The 16,159-nt window shown below is 51.5% G+C and overlaps 1 long non-coding RNA gene across 1 annotated transcript; it reads left to right on the top strand.

Annotated features, from left to right (window-relative positions):
• Positions 1-36: 36 nt before the first annotated feature.
• Positions 37-15,761, top strand: LOC122223761. Its single transcript, XR_006204462.1, has 4 exons — positions 37-271; positions 5,985-6,230; positions 14,468-14,671; positions 15,057-15,761. It is a non-coding gene; the product is annotated as an uncharacterized LOC122223761 (long non-coding RNA).
• The last annotated feature ends 398 nt before the right edge of the window (positions 15,762-16,159 follow it).

Here is a 16,159-nt window from a genome sequence, read left to right as displayed (position 1 = left end):
TTCGAGAACTTGGAATGAAGAAGGAATATGTAAGCCTCTCCAGATCCCATCAATAATAGTACAATGAATTAATGATTTACTCACGTTTTATGTGTCTATTTGCTTTGCTATTCATAAGCATACATCGTTGCCTTGGTAACCTTGACATCAGACTGAACTTCATCTCTCTGGGAACTGAAGGGCACCTCTCAAGGAAAGGCACACAGCTTCTCGGGCTTTTTTTTCGGTGTTTGCAAAGGAGAAAATGATGAATGGACATATTCTAAAGGAGGTATGTCTCCTCTTTCCTTTCCTTCTTCCCATTACCACTGAAATGTGACGTTTGATACACCTACTGTATCAACAGGTAATCCCACCACCACGTCTCTCTCAAACAGTGCCTTCGGTCTTAACCAAATAACACCGCTCCCGCCAATGCGTGTCATTTATTTACAGATGTCGTATGCGCACACACAGGCACACACATGTATATTACATACTCCATCGGCTTCTTACCGACGAACAAAAATGTTGATTTGATTTCTCAGTTGACTCAAACAGCGTCTGCGCTCTCAGCGCCTCGTACGCGGCCGTGGCGCAGCCGTCGTCGCAAAGGGTAGGTCCGTGAGGATGGACGTTTCTGGACGTGCCGAGTAAAAGCCCACTTATCCACAACAGCCCAAATGGCAGCAAGTCACACTTCCTTGGCGTGGATGCTCCCAGAGGAATCTGGTCAGACAGACGAACGTAGGTGGCCAAGAATAGAATGGGTATAGATTTGGACTCAGCACTCGCTCGGTTAACCTTTTCTTCGATCTACCCACTGCCGCTGAGGATTTTGTCGTTTGCCTTTTGGGGGACAGGTTACAAAAGCAATGGAGGAGAGGGCAAGGGGGGATCCGTTTGCTGGGGAAAGACTGAAAGGGACGGTCGATGTTTTCTAACAAGCGGAAACCCGGGCCGTCGGAACCGTTTCGCACATCACGGAACGCCTTCTGGTGTCATAGCGTTTCTACTCTTCTGCAGTCGTGGCCCTATCTTGGGTCCGAGATGCGCCGGTCGCAGTCAGGCGAGGCTTAGTGGTAAGAAGCCATCTGCCTGCACCCAAAGGAAGGCATCCCTAGGGGACAAGACACCGTCCTGGGTGCTGGAAAGCCCCTGGTCTAATTGGCTAGATATTGGGATGGCAACTAAATGGGGTGCAGTAATAGGGGAGCACAGAGGAGTGGGGGCCCCCTTGGCTTGAAGGGGTTTGGAAAGGCATCACCTGGACACAGAGGTTGAGCAAGGCTTTGGCAGGTGTATACGAGTCAGGGGAGAAGACGTTGTTTTATGGCAGGTTCCAGCTTCCAAAACGATCACTGACCTTCCCGTGTTAGCAAAACGCACCAAAAGCAAACAGCTCACCAGTGTTAACCGCACGGCTCCATCACCCCCGTGGGCTCCCCTCCTGGTAACTGTAAAAGCCAGTGAGGATTTCGCTTCTCAAATACGTATCGGAGTATGTGGAATATTAACCTAGGGTTAGCAGCCGCAGCTTTCACTGCTCGTGGGTCTGTGTGGTTGGATTCCATGGGGCGTGGGGGTGGGAGGAGAAAGAAGGGCTAACTGAAATGGTCCGTTTCACCGATCCCAGAAGTTCTGCTTGTCTGACACTGGCTGGGGGTCTGAAGTTTTAGGCAGAGAATGTGAGGACATTCTTGAGTGGAATCGAGCTGGCCCAGGGCCCAAACCGTGAGAAACCACTAAAAATATCCCGGTTTTTTTTTTTGTTTGTTTGTTTTTTTAAACCAAACTCGGCCCTCACTTGTCGACAACCTGACCCTGGTTTTGAGGGAGCGGACCCAGCTTGCTTGAAGGTTGGTAGGGGGACCTGAGACCGTCCCGTCCTGCCTCCTACCCACTCAAGTTTTCCGGGAAAAACTCGACCAACGCTTTTCATAAACCGTTTCCACCACAGGTCAGCCTACCTGTAGCGAAGGTGCCTGGTGAGTGAGCCGGGAATGGGAGGTGGCTAGAGGCAGGAGGAGCTGGGCTGCCGCCATCCACCCTGGCCAAATATTACCTCCCTCTCCCCCGCCCCGGACGTTCGGCCGCTAAGCAAAGAAGCGGGGCCTTGGAAGGCTGTAGAAATTCCTGGAGTCACGTCTCTGTGCTATCTCTGAAAAGAAAGGAAATAGCTCAGTTAACTTGATTGTATTCTGAAGGGTTTAGAAAGAAGGGTCAAAACCAGCTGCTTAAGATCACTCGGCAAATGGAATATTCCTTGTCTCACCGCCGTCCGTCTGGTTGGGTTAAGTTCACGCAAAGAGGAGGCCTTGAACATTTCTGTACATATCGGGATGGCCACACGAGGGGTCCCCGGTCCTCTGCGGAGGGCTGAGGCCGTCTGGGGCTTGTCTGCACTGCCATCAACCAGTGCCTTCTTGGGGCCCAGCTACAGGACTTTCCTCCGGCCGCACGGGAGTCTGGCTTGTAGATCTCTGCCCAGCTCCTGCCACCCAGGCTGAGAGCCAGTCATCCGCCTCTGGTTTTCCCTGGGAACCCTTTCTCTCTCTCTTTTTTAAAGACCCAGTCATGGGACCTTCGACTGGACATTTCAAAAAAGAACGATCCAATGTAATCAGAGCAGGTGGTTTTAGAATATAGTCTCTTGATTAACCCCCATCCGAGAACATACGTTTTTCAAAGTATTGAGAGGCTGTACAGCATAAGGGTGAAGGACAAAGAGTCTGGCCCAGCAAATGCTGGTGCTGCCGCTGCTGACCGCTCTTTGCCTCAGTTTCCCCCGCAGCTATCTGTGTCGTAGGGTTTTGGCTTACTGCCCGGCGCTCCCCATCTCGGTGCCTGTGACCCGGTGTCCACGTGTCGGGCCAGGGTGGTCCCACTGTCAGCATCTCCGGGGGTCAGAGTCGCTGCTCCCGGGAAGCAGCAATCAGCTGGCTCCTTCTCGGGTCCGAGGCATCTATGAGCCCAGGCCCTCACTGGGTCCTCATTTCCATGACTAATATTTTCCAGGGTCGACCCTGAACTCCACGCGAAGGTCGGGGGCTTCTTGAGACAAAACAATGGCAGCACATTCTGGCCTGGGTGGTTGGAAGTTAGGTCACCATCCGGGGCTACCACCGGGGGGTTAGGAAGACAAACACTAGCGCCCCCGCCCACACACCCCTGCCCCCAGGGAAGGCCCCCCCGCCACTGCAGGCCGCAAACCTGAACACAATGCCTTTCTGTTTCCAGCACTCCGGGGGATAAAGAATCACTTTCAAGATGGGGTCAGCCAGAGGAAAATTAAACAACTTGCCCCTTGACCCCTGGGGCAAAGGGCAGGTTGGGCACTTCTCTCATCTGCGGTGGTGGGGGGGGGTGGGGGCCAGGACAGTGAGCGGCTGAGGCAGGACTCTGTCTGGTCTGGTCTGGTCTGCTGGATGGAGGACACCAGATCTGGGTCCGGGGCGCACGGGCCCCTACAGGCGACTTCCAGGAGGCTCCGGGGTCTCCCGGCGCCTGAGCTCTGTTCTCCCCACACTTTTGTCTTCCTCTTCCTCTTCCGCCTCCCCATAGAGCACTACGATGGATTCCTTTATTTCTCGCTCAGGATCTCTCTCTCGCTCTGGGAACCCTCCTTTTCAGCAAATTCTGTTCTTGTTTTACAAACGCGGTATCTTCACCCACCTCGCGAAGCTTCTTCCTTAGCGATCTCCGTTGGTCTTGTTTTAGCTCTTGCCTGTTTTCTTAATTCTATGTGACGCAGGACTTCTGCTTCTCCGTCTGTTTGCTTCGGTCCCCACGGCAGCGGCCGTCCTCCTAGCCAGACTCCTCGGCCGCGTCTCCTACTCCGCGCTGAGGCACCAGGCCGGCGGGGACCCCACGACCGGGGCAGGCCTGAGCGGTGGGTTTCAGGTGGGAGCGGCTCCCAGGTGTCAGACTATGGAAAGCTGGTCTTTAGGGAAGAACTTGGGGGGGGGGTGCAGGGAAGGTAGTGGGGCAGGTGCCTAACCACCCGGGGTTCTCAGCAAGTGGCCGGGCTTTGAGTGTATCGTGGGGAGACCCGCGCCCAAACCTGCCTCCGCCACGCACAGCTTGGGCGAGTCACTAAAGCTCTTGCCGCCCGTATTTTCTCATTCGAAAGGAGATCCATTCCAGGTACTGAGTCGCCGGCCCCGTGCTCCCTCTGCTCTGTGTAGTGAGGGCATTGCACGGCCCGTAACCACGACGCGCACTGTTCATCCGACCCCCGCAGATTCGGGAGAGTCCCAGCAGGTCTGCAGGACGCAGGGGCCCCGGTGCCCAGGCCCGCATGCAGCACGCACGCAACGAGCCCTTCCTTCTTCCAGCCTTTGTCAGCTGCACAACCCCCCCCACCACCCCCCCAGCACTTCCTCAAGGACAGACCCTCTGTGCTTCCTCCTAATTGTAATTTACCTCATTTGCATGTGGCTTTTTCATTATAATTCCCTGAACCTGGGCTGCCGTGTTGCCAGGGCAACGGAGAGAGCTTTCCAGCCTGCTCCCTGCTGTCTGGGGGGGACCCCTGGCCCGGCTCCAGCTGTGCCCTGGGCCCCCCTGAGAGGGCACAGCCTGCAGCTGTCTCCTGCTTGTTTTGTCTGTCTTTCCGCAGGGTCTCCGTGACCTTTCTGCGCACCCGGACCCCCTGGTCCTCTCCGGGCCAGCTCGGAGTCGTGCACCCCTCCTCCGACTCGGGGACCCCTGTTCCCACCAGGGCCAGCTGGGCTCTTGTGACGCCCAGCGAGGCAACGTGCATGAAGCACGGGGCACACGGGATCGCCAGGACCCGTGACAACGGTCACCTGTTGTCACGCTCCAGCGGGGCCCCCAAGCCACACCAGGAACTCAACCAAGCTCTGCCGCCCCCCTTCCTGCCCAGAGCCGGCCCCCCCAGCCCCTCCGTCTGCTCTCCCTCCAGCTACCGGCTCTCGGCATCTGTGCCCCGGCGGCAGATGCTGTCCTCCCCTCTGTCCCTCCGAGTCCTCTCTTTAAACTGGAACTTTAGTCCAGGGTAGAAACTGGAACTCAGGTGAATCTCAACTACGGCTTAATTACAGTCCTTGGTTCTTGACCCGCTCTGCCGAACGGACCAGTGAATGAATGAGTGACGCCCCCCCCAACCTGTTCACACCCCTACCATCTACTTCAGAGATGTGAATTTTTAGGCTTCCTCACGGCTTATTTGGGATACTCAGCGACGAAGGGCAAGGACAAGATGTGGTTAAAGGAGCCACTGTGAGCCCCGAGTTCCGCACTTTCCCCTATGTTACTAAGGGGCCCAAGTGGCTTAACTTGCCCAGCTGACCCCTTGGAGGACAGAGGACTGTGCTAGGAGATTTATGGAGTGTGGACAGGGTGGGAGGTCATCTGGGAGGTCAAGTGCGTAAACTCTAGCTAACTCTTACCCGGCTAGACTAGTTAGTGGTGGCCTGCCTGACCACCGCGTGTGGCCGGCCCCACCTGATTTCTGACCGAGCAGTGAGGGAGGGGTGTATGGGGGGGGGAGGAAACCTAACAATAACTCTCCATATTGCAGACCAAGCATAAAAGGTCGCATTTCTTTTTTTTTTTTAAATAAATACATTTTATTTATTTGTTTTAATTTTTTTTAACGTTTATTTTTGAGACAGAGAGAGACAGAGCATGAACGGGGGAGGGTCAGAGAGAGAGGGAGACACAGAATCTGAAACAGGCTCCAGGCTCTGAGCGGTCAGCACAGAGCCTGACGCGGGGCTTGAACTCACGGACCGCGAGATCGTGACCTGAGCCGAAGTCGGATGCTTAACCGACTGAGCCACCCAGGCGCCCCTAAAAGGTCGCATTTCTAAAAGCTGAACTCATTCACACTTTTTGGGGGGCAGGCTGGGGGTGTTAAGGAACAAAGGGACAAAAAAAAAAAAAGAGAGAGAAACTCTGCCTTTTAAACCCAGCTCAGCCTCTGACCAGCTTTGTGACCTTGGTCCAGTCACTTACGTGCCCTTTTCTCACGTCTCCAGGGGTCTCAGGAAAAACTGTGATTCGGACCCACATCCATAGTTCGAATGGAGAGAACGTATGATAAATGACAACCACGGCCTTGATTGCTCGTGAACACGGCCAGCTCACGGGTAGGACCCGGTGCCCGGCTGGGTCCTGTTCACACCACAACCCCAGCACAAGGCGTGCGTTACTATGCCCACGTTGTCCACCAGGAGGCAGACTCGGAGCCCTGAGAGGACTTGTCCAGACCCAGCAGCTGCCAGGTAAGCGTCTGCAGGTCTCTGTGTGTTTACTGTGGTACGTTACTCGCTTGGAGCCATTTTCAAATGACATATGCTGGACCCCCCTCAAGGGATGTGGTGCATTCGACCGGATGTGCCTCTAACAGCTGTACCGGCGTCAGCAAAACCAAAAACCAAAAACAAGAAAGGAAAAACAAAAGAAAGGCATCTTTTAAGGATGGATGCAGGGTATGGGGGCGCCCGGGTGGCTCAGTCGGTTGAGCGTCCGACTTCGGCTCAGGTCATGATCTCGTGGTCCGTGAGTTCGAGCCCCGCGTCGGGCTCTGTGCCGACGGCTCGGAGCCTGGAGCCTGCTTCGGATTCTGTGTCTCCAGCTCTCTCTCTGTCCCTCCCCCGCTCGTGCTTGGTCTCTCTGTCTCTCTCTCTCAAAAATAAATAAATATTAAAAAAATTAAAACAAAAGGATGCAGGCTGTGTCGGAGGGCTTGCTCTGTAGCCACTGACGCCCCCACGCGTCACGCTGTTTTTAATCTCCGTTTTGTGCGCTAAGTGCATCTACTGTTCCCGCCGTGAAGTACGATCGCTGAACTTGGGGGCAGCCACCGCAGCCCCTGCCACAACTCCATTTTGCTGAAGTGAGTGAGTTTACCTTTCAATCTTTCTCCAGGGTTTCTGAGTCGTTTTCAGGTTAGCTCTGGCAGGGGGACCGAAGCAGAGCATTCCCCACCACGGCAGCCGTGCACCCGTCGTCGGGATCAGGAACCGCCCGGGCTTCTGGAGATGTTTTCCAGAAGCCAGCATGCCCCCCTGCAGCATTTTCATCGATTTCTTGGATCCCATTTGCTTAGCGGTTTGGGGCTTTGTTTTGCCTCCTACAGTCCCAGAGAAGGAATCCAGGGTGAGACCCACCCAGGGGAGCAAAGCCTCGGAGGCCACTCCCTTTGCCACGAAACGTGTGTGGCCGATGCGCTTGCAGATAAGCCCGCGGTGCCAGGGGAGGGCGCGGGGTGGAAAAACACAGCGCAAACCCGGCCTCCACCCCGTCCCGCCCGGAAGCTGGCAGGAGGGGGGAAGGGGGGCTCTGCGCATTTCAGTATCTTCAGCAATTGCTTTCACTGCCCTTGGACGTCGTTTGCTTTTTCGTTTTGTTTGGCTTCTATCTACACCCCCTCCGCTCTGAATCAAGAGGCCTGGGCCGCGCTGGCTGAGGACGTGTGGGTGCCTGCAGTGCTGGGCTCAGTGCCTGCAGTGCTGGGCTCAGTGCTGCTCGGGATGGGATAAAGCGCCGTCCGCTGGGGTGGGTGTTTCGTGGGACATAAAAGAAAGAGGTGACAGAATCCTTATTCCGAGGAGCCCAAACCAGTGGTGAAGATGTGGTTCAATACACACAAAATGGGACCCCACGTGGCACAAGGGTCCTCACCTAAACAGGGTTTGCGCTTGGCACGGGAGGCCCCTCACTCGGGGTCCTCCAGGCCCCCCCTGCTGGCATCCTCGCCCGCCTCCCTCGTCTGCCCTGAAGGAGGGGTGGGCGTGCCACCCCACGGCTCTTTCCTCTTTCTCACGCGCATGTTCCGTCCTGGAGCCTGGCAAAGCTCTGCCAGAGATGACTCAGGCCAACGTGTTATCCGGCCGAGCTGCCAGGATCCCTGCTAGGATCTGGCCAGTACAGTCACGCGGGGCAGCCGCTGCTACTCACCTGCGCGGCTCCCAGAACATTCCCCGGCTTGTCTGCTCTAGAACCGGGGGGTGCCGGGGAAGAAGAGAAGAAGCTGGCTGACCCCCTCACCCCCATCCCGGGGAGAAGCGAGAGGGGGTGTGGAGGGAGGACAGAGGGGGAGGAGGAGACACAACTAACACCGTGCCAAGTTCTCGGCCGGAGGCTGGGAGGACGGCCAGGAGCAAAACAGATGTGCCCACGCCTTTGGGGAGCCTGCGGTCTAAAAGAGGCAACACATATACATTACAAGAGGACACAAATCACAAGAAGACTCATCATGTGATGGCAAGGTATGGTAAGTTCTAGAAAGAAAAAAAGAAGGAGATGAGAAGACGGGATGGACGGTTATAAAGGGGAACAGGTTTGCGTTGGGAGAGGGGTCAGAATGGACATTTGGAAATGGGACATTCGAGGGAGATCTGTGAAGGTGCAGTGAGCCGGGTGAAGAGGCCGGGACAAGCGTGATAACTGAGGGAACAGCACAAAGGACGCCACGCCGGGAACGTGGTGACCATCGGACCATCCGACGAACGGAAAAGAGGCCACTGCACCTGGAGTGCCGTGACCAAGGGAGAGGGTGGCTTGCTGTTCTGAGTCCACACACGTAAACACATGATATATTCTCCTCCGTTTAGCAAGCCTGCCTTGGGGACTGAGAACCCGGTCCACCTTTAAAACCTTGTGCTGTTGTGACCGGCCGGGATCTGAATCCCGACTTACAAGCTGGTAGGACCTTGGCTTAATTCTTAGAAGCTGGGTCTCCTGGCTGTCAGGTGGAGCTAATGGCACTTGGCCCAGAGGATGGGGCTCTGAGTTGGTTGGGAAAAGGTGTGGGATGTGCCCAGTGTGCTGTGAGAAGCTACGGTCCCCGCTCCAAATAGCCACCTCCACCTGCAACCGGGGACCTCCGTGTCCAAAATAAAAGGGGTTTGGTGCTGCGACGGCTCCTCCCCGCTTTGCTTCTTAGCTTCTTGGGGATCTGAGTAAGGGAAGGAGGCATTATTTATTGGGACCCTTCTGGAAACTCACAGAAAAACAAAAAAACAAACCCAACCACCAGGGGATGTGGGAGACTATCTGCTCCTCATTTAAAGGAGGGAATTAACAGAGAAGCTGGAAGGAAAGGTGTTTTTCTGTTCTTTCTTTCTTTTAAAAACAATTTTAATGTTTATTTTTGAGAGAGACAGAGACAGAGCCCATTATTTTTGAGAGAGAGGGAGACAGAGACAGAGACAGAGCAGGAGCAGAGAGAGGAGGAGACACAGAATCCGAAGCAGGCTCCAGGCTCTGAGCTGTCAGCGCAGAGCCCGACGCGGGGCCTGAACTCATGAATCGCGAGATCATGACCTGAGCCTAAGTCAGATGCTTAAGGGACTGAGCCACCCAGGAACCCTATGTTTTTCTTTTTTTTAAAGGACAAGTATAAATGTACTAAAACCTACATTATACTCCTGTTTTGTCAGTGCTTATACTAAAATTGGAATGATATTGGGGCGCCTGGGTGGCTCGGTCGGTTAAGCGTCCGACTTCGGCTCAGGTCACGATCTCACGGTCCGTGGGTTCGAGCCCCGCGTCGGGCTCTGTGCTGACAGCTCGGAGCCTGGAGCCTGCTTCGGATTCTGCATCTCCCTCTCTCTCTGCCCCTCCCCTGCGCATGCTCTGTCTGTCTCTGTCTCTCAAAAATAAATAAAAACGTTAAAAAATATTAAATTGATGAAAGAAAGAAAAAAAAGCCCTGCCAATCTTTTTGAAGATGACGTTTTTCAGAGATGAAGGCTAAAACAAATAGGTCTTCAAAAGCTGAGAGAATTAGTCACCAGGAAATCAACATGCACGAAATCTCATAGGAAGTCCTTCAGGCCGAAGGAGAGGGACCCCAGATGGAAGCACCAAGCTGCAGGAAGGAACGAAGAAAAGGGTAAATATAGGGTAATATTAACTACGTAAAGCAATGATAAGTGACCTAATGCTAAAACGCATGATATCCATGGCACCGGGCTGGAAAAGAGGTAAGTGGAGTCACAGACCACGTACTAAACCAGACCGTACGCTGGGCCCCAGAGCAAGTCTCAACAGATTTCAAAGGGCTGAAATCACACATTTCATTCTCTGTGCATTCTCTGACCACAGTGCAATTAAACAAGAAATTAATAACAGAAAGATAATTGGAGAATTCCCGAGTGTTTGGAAATTAAGCAACGTACTTCTGAACAACTAACTCATAGGCCAAAGGAAACATCACAATGGAAGTTAGCAAATACTTTGAACGGAATGATAATGAAAATAAACGTATTGAAACTTGTGAGGAGCCGCTAAGGAAGGGCCTAAATGAGAATTTTTAGTGCTAAATGCATGAGCTAGAAAATAAGGCGGCTGGGGGCGCCTCGGTGGGTTAAGCTTCTGACTCTTGGTTTCAGTTCAGGTCATGGTCTCACAGTTCATGGGCTCGAGCTCTGCATCGGGCTCTGCGCTAACAGCGAAGAACTTCCTTGGGATTCTCTCTCTTTCCGGCTTTCTCTGCCCCTCCCCCACTCTCTCTCTCAAAATAAATAAACTAAAAAAAAATTTTTTTTTAATTTACAAACAAGAAAATAAGGAGGCTGGGAGTCAGTGATATAAGCTTCTGTCTCATGAAACTAGAAAAGCCCAATAAGTTAAATCTAAAAATGGAAGGACAACTATAATCAAGAGAAGAGTTGACATCAATGAACTAGAGAAGAGAGGCACAATAACAACAACAACAAAAATAGCAAAGCCAAAGTAGGTGTTTGAAAGATTAACAAAAGCAGTAATCCCATCAAGACTAATTATAGGAAAAAACAAAACAAAACAGAAAAAATAACCCCAAATGTTTTTCACCTCAATATCAGAAATGAAAGAGGGCCATCACTACAGACCCTAATGACATTTTAAGTGGGATGACAGGATATTATGAAACGCTTTATGCCAACAAAAAGGACACCCTCGATGAATGGACACATTCTTTAAAAACCACAATTCACCAAAACTAATTCAAGAAGAAATGGAAAATCCAAAGAATTCTATACTGTTTAAAATAATCAAATCTGAAATTAAAAACCTCCTGACAAAGCGAAATCCAGACTCATATGGCTTCACGAGTCATTTTCTAAACCTTTAAGGAAAAAATAATACCAGTCTTACACAAGCTCTTGTAGAGAACAAGGAAATAGAGAACACCTTCCAATTCATTTTATAAGGTCAGCCAAACCCTGACATTAAAAGTTGACAAGGGTATTATAATAAAAGAAATTTACAGAATTATATCTCTCATGAATGTAGATGAAAATCCTAAATAAAACATTAGTAAATCACATCCAGAGGTATTAAAAGGATAATACTTCTTGACCAAGGAGAGTTTATTCCAGAAATGCAACGTTGGTTTAACACTTGAAAATCAATCAGTGTAATTTGTAATAGCAACATCCATCAATTAATAGTAAAAATACATATCCTTAATCTGATAAAGAGCATTTTAAAAAACTCTACTGTTAATGTAAATGAAACTACCAAGCACTTTCCTCTTGCCCACTACACCATTTCTGTTCAACATGGTTGAACAGAACAGAACAGAACATGTTCTGTTCAACATGTCCAATAAGGCAAGAAAAAGAAACAGATACAAAGAAAGTAAAACTGTTTTTATTTTCAGATGGCATACTTATGTACTAGAAAATCCCAAAGAATCTAGAAACTACTAGAATGAATAAATGAATTTAGAAAGATCACTAGATAAAATGTCAACATATGAAATTTAGTTTACTTCTGCATATTAGCAGCAAATGACTAGATGATGAAATTAAAAACAATTTTCAATAGGAATGAATCTTTTGAAAGATGTGCAAGATTCACACTGAAAACTACAAGACATTTCTAAAGAGAGATTAAGGAAGGACCTAAGTGGCGAGGCATACCACATTCATGGATTGGGAAGTTCAATATTATTATGATGTCAAGTCTCCCAGACTGATCTATAGATTCAATGTCATTTCAATCACAATCCCAGTAGTGTTTTTGTAAGGCGTATTGACAAACCGCTTTATATGGAATTGCAAAGAACCTAGAATAACCGGGACGATGTTGAAGAGAAAGAACAAAATTGGAAGACTTACTCCAGTAGATATCAAGATCTACTATGAGTAACCAAACTTAAGCGACAGCAATTAAACAGTGGGGTATTGCTGTTAGACTAGACATAGACCCATGGGATCAAATTCAGAGTTCAGAAACAGACTCACACATACGTGCCCGCTTACTTTACAATAAAGGTACGTAAGCAAGACAGTAGAGGAAAGGATGGTCTTATCGATAAATGAGTTGGATATCCATGTGGAGAAAAGTGGATCCTGACCTCTACCACGTAGCATGCACAAACATTAATTCAAGATGAATTGTATTCCTAATAAGAAAGGTAAAACAATAAAGTTTCCAGAAGACAATATCATCATGACTTTCAGATAAGCACAGATTTCTTTTTGTATGTTTATATATTTATTTTGAGAGAGAGGGAGAGAGCAGGGGAGGGGCAGAGAGAGAGGGACAGAGAATCCCAAGCAGGCTCATGCTATCAGCGCAGAGCCCGACGTGGGGCTTGAACTCACAAACTGCGAGATCATGACCTGAGCTGAAATCAAGAGTCGGATGCTTAGCCGACTGAGCCACCCAGGCGCCCCTGGATAAGCACAGATTTCTTAAACGGGACCTAAAAGCTATTAATCATAAAAGAGCTGATTGATAAATTGGGCCCCATTGAAATTAAGAAAGTCTGTTCACTAAAAGAAAGCAGTAAGCGGGTGAGAACGTGAGCTGCAGGCCGGGAGAAGAGGAATTCAGAAAAGGACTCACATCTGGAAGGCACACAGAATCTTTACAAATCGGTAAGAGAAAGGCCAGCAACTTGTTCAGAACCGGGCGGAAAACCGGAGGCGATCTCTCACCAAACAGAATCTCCAAATGACAGAAAGTGGAATGAAAGGGACTCGGCGTCGTTACCCATCACACCAAAAAGTCAGGTGACAACCACAAAACGAGCTATGGATCGGTTAAGAACGTACTCGACGTCATAGAGCCGACTACCCTGGCTAGACTGCAAGTGCCTGACCATCCTGGGGTTTGCGAGGCTGTGGGGTGGGGGAGCCTCTCCCGCGATGCTGCACGTTGGACAAGCCTTCGGCCTCCATTCTGAGCCAGCGATTCCCCTCCTACGTTTATACCCTTCAGAAATGGGTGCCTGTGTCCGGGAAAAGACACAGACGAGGAAGCACACGGCAACTGGTGATAAACTGTCGTTCATGCACACACTGCAAGACCACACCATGATCCAAAAGAATGTCTGAGGCACGATACCGAACTACAAAAAGGCCAGACACAGAAGAGTGCATCCCACATCATTCCATTTATACGAAGTCCAGGAATGAGCAGAACCGTGGCAGAGGTCGGGACAGAGGCCACCTCTGGGGGCTGGGCCATGAGAGGTTTCTGGGTACTAGAAACGTTCTGTATTTCGGTGGTGATCACACGGGTGTATACAAACATAAAGATTCTTAAGTATATATATTTTTTAGCTTTTATTTATTTTTGAGAGACAGAGAGAGAGAGACAGAGCAGGAGCAGGGGAGGGGCAGAGAGGGAGACACGGAATCCGAAGCAGTCTCCGGGCTCTGAGCTGTCAGCACAGAGCCTGATATGGGGCTCGAACCCATGAACGGTGAGATCATGACCTGAGCCGAAGTCGGACGCTCAACCGACTGAGCCCCCCAGGCGCCCCTTTTTAAAAAACAATTTTTTTAATGTTTCAGAGATCACCTTTTTAAGAGAAATTATTGTGGTTGGGGGAAAAAAAAAAAAACAACTTCTGTGAGCCTGATTATTTTATTAAGCATTTTATGAGCAGTCTTACGTATATTCTTGTAGGGGAACAGCTCTGTTCTGGCCCCTGCCTGCACCCGACACGGGTCACATGGGCGAGGCTTGAAACACAGCTGGTCTGGGTCTGGGTCTGGGTCTTGGGGTCCTCCTGGACCAGAAGAGCATGGGGAGTTCAGGGGGAGCAGCTACCAGATCCTTTCTCACGGTCCTCCCTGTCCACCCAGAAGGCTGTCCTGAGTCAGCTGGTGACGCAGTGGGATAGCCAGCTTCTCACCAGCTCCCAGGTTCTGAGGAGGTATGAGGCTTCCCGCCCGGACCCCTCAGGGTGCAGGTGCAGGATACGAAGCCACTCCGCGGCCGTCCAGCGTCGCCTCCCCCACAACTCCCGTTTATGTGGCAGTCACCTGTCTCTCCTCTCCCTTTCTCTGTCTACACGAGCAACAAACTGTGTAAATCCAAAAAGGCTCATTGTTCTCTGCTGCCTTGGCCTCGCCTCGCCTCGCGGCTGCCAATTCTTACATATGGAAAGCGGATCGTTTACACTCTGGGCGAAAAGAAGGGGCTATAAAGGGAGCTGGTATTTACTACAAGTTAACTGTGTGCCGAACACCGCACCCGGCATCACGCGCGTAACCGAATTTCCTTGTCGCAGATTTGTCCTCGGCTATGTTGGACCGTGATGACGCTCTCTGTGTATCTAATACTTTGTTGGCATCGTTATCACTTCTGCCCGTGTTCTGGGTGGCAGCCTGCCGTCCAGCAGAGACGAGGTTTGCAGAGCATCTGGGTCAAGCCCTTAAGAATCAGCGCTGCTGATCCGCCGGGCACCAGCCGGAGCGGTTCTGAGAAGGGGACGGTGAGCATTGTCCCTTAGAGGCGGCTGGAGGGAAGGGCGGGGACCAGCTGAGCACACGGGAGGGGGTCCGGAGTCTTGTTACCTAAACCGACAGGACTGTATTTTTCGAGTAGGCTGATGGGGAAGAGGGTGGGGGAAGGGGACTAAGCACCAAGTACCACGCTAGGAGTGTTCACGGGTAGAATCGTGGTCCCCGCATCGATCTCAGAGAGGGTTAGCTGCGTGCCAACCGCACAGAGCTTGCCGGTGACAGAGCCAGGACTCAAATCCAGGCCATCTGCCTGCAAAGTCTGAGCCCCCCTCTGTGGTACTCTGGCTGTTGGTAGCCGGTTGCCATGGGAACCGCATCCCTGCCCTGCCTCAGACTGCACACCGTCACCTGCAGCTCAGGGGACAGCCCACGAGCGCCACTGGATCGGGCAGAAACCCCGCCAGGCTTCTGAGGGCACCAGCCGACCTTCCGTCAACTGACTTCGAGGGCCCCTGCGGTCGCCAGCCAGTGCCACCGGGTCCCTGCCAAACAAAGCCTCTCTGTGGGCCCCGCCTGTCATCAGCTGCAGGTGAAGCAGCGGGCATGTGTGTCGTCCCCTCTGGTCTCCCTCCTTTCCCGCCTTCTTCCTCAACGCCCTGTATTCTGATGACACAGCCCTCCTCCCCCCGCACCCCGTTGGGGGTGGGGGTGGGGGAATAACAAGCAAAATTGCGGATGATGATATAATACGACTAATGACGGGGAAAACGGTGTGAATACCTGCGGGCCGCGGCGATGACAGTCGCCATGGGGCTGAAAGACTCCATTTACGGCGTTCCCGTCCGGGGCCGGCCGCCCTGCTCTGCCGCTCGGCAGACGCGGGTCTGCCCTGGGGACAGGCCTTTGCTCACTCATCACGTTGCGGCGGGATTGTGTTAGCCGCGCCCGGCGGTGGGGGTGGAGAGCCAGCCTCTGTGCTCCGAGGCCCCCTTGGAGAGTTCTAGAACACAACTAACTTCGGTAGGAGGGCAGAGGCGTCCGCGAGGAAGGCACTACATTTTCCCTCTACTAAGAATAAAATGGCAGAGACCGGCCTAGGGCATTTCTAGAAGACAGAAGTTTTGCAGGGTTCATTTGCAGGTGATTCCTTTGTTAACTTTTTAAAAAAAATTGTGGTAAAACCTACGCACTACAAAACTGACCACTTTCCCATCCCCACCATCCACCTGCAGAACTTTTTCCTCTCCCCAAACTGGAACAGCCCCCGTTAAACAGTTCCTCATTCCCGGTAACTGCCACTCTGACCCCTGCCTCGTGAACCTGACCTCTCCGGGTCCTTCAGGTGAGTGGAACCATACAGTCCGTGTCCTTTTGTGTCCAGCTAGTTTCACTGAGCAAAGTGTCTTCCAGGTTCATCCACGTCATAGCAGGTGTCAGAATCTCCCTCCTTTTAAAGGAACATTGCCTACAATAGTCCACTCTAAGTACAGACCACATTTTGTTTACCTATCCATCCA

Source organism: Panthera leo, chromosome B4 (assembly GCF_018350215.1).
Source record: "Panthera leo isolate Ple1 chromosome B4, P.leo_Ple1_pat1.1, whole genome shotgun sequence".
NCBI lineage: Eukaryota > Metazoa > Chordata > Mammalia > Carnivora > Felidae > Panthera > Panthera leo.
The sequence above is the reverse complement of the archived record's forward strand: the minus strand, read 5'-3'. Positions and strand labels throughout refer to the sequence as shown.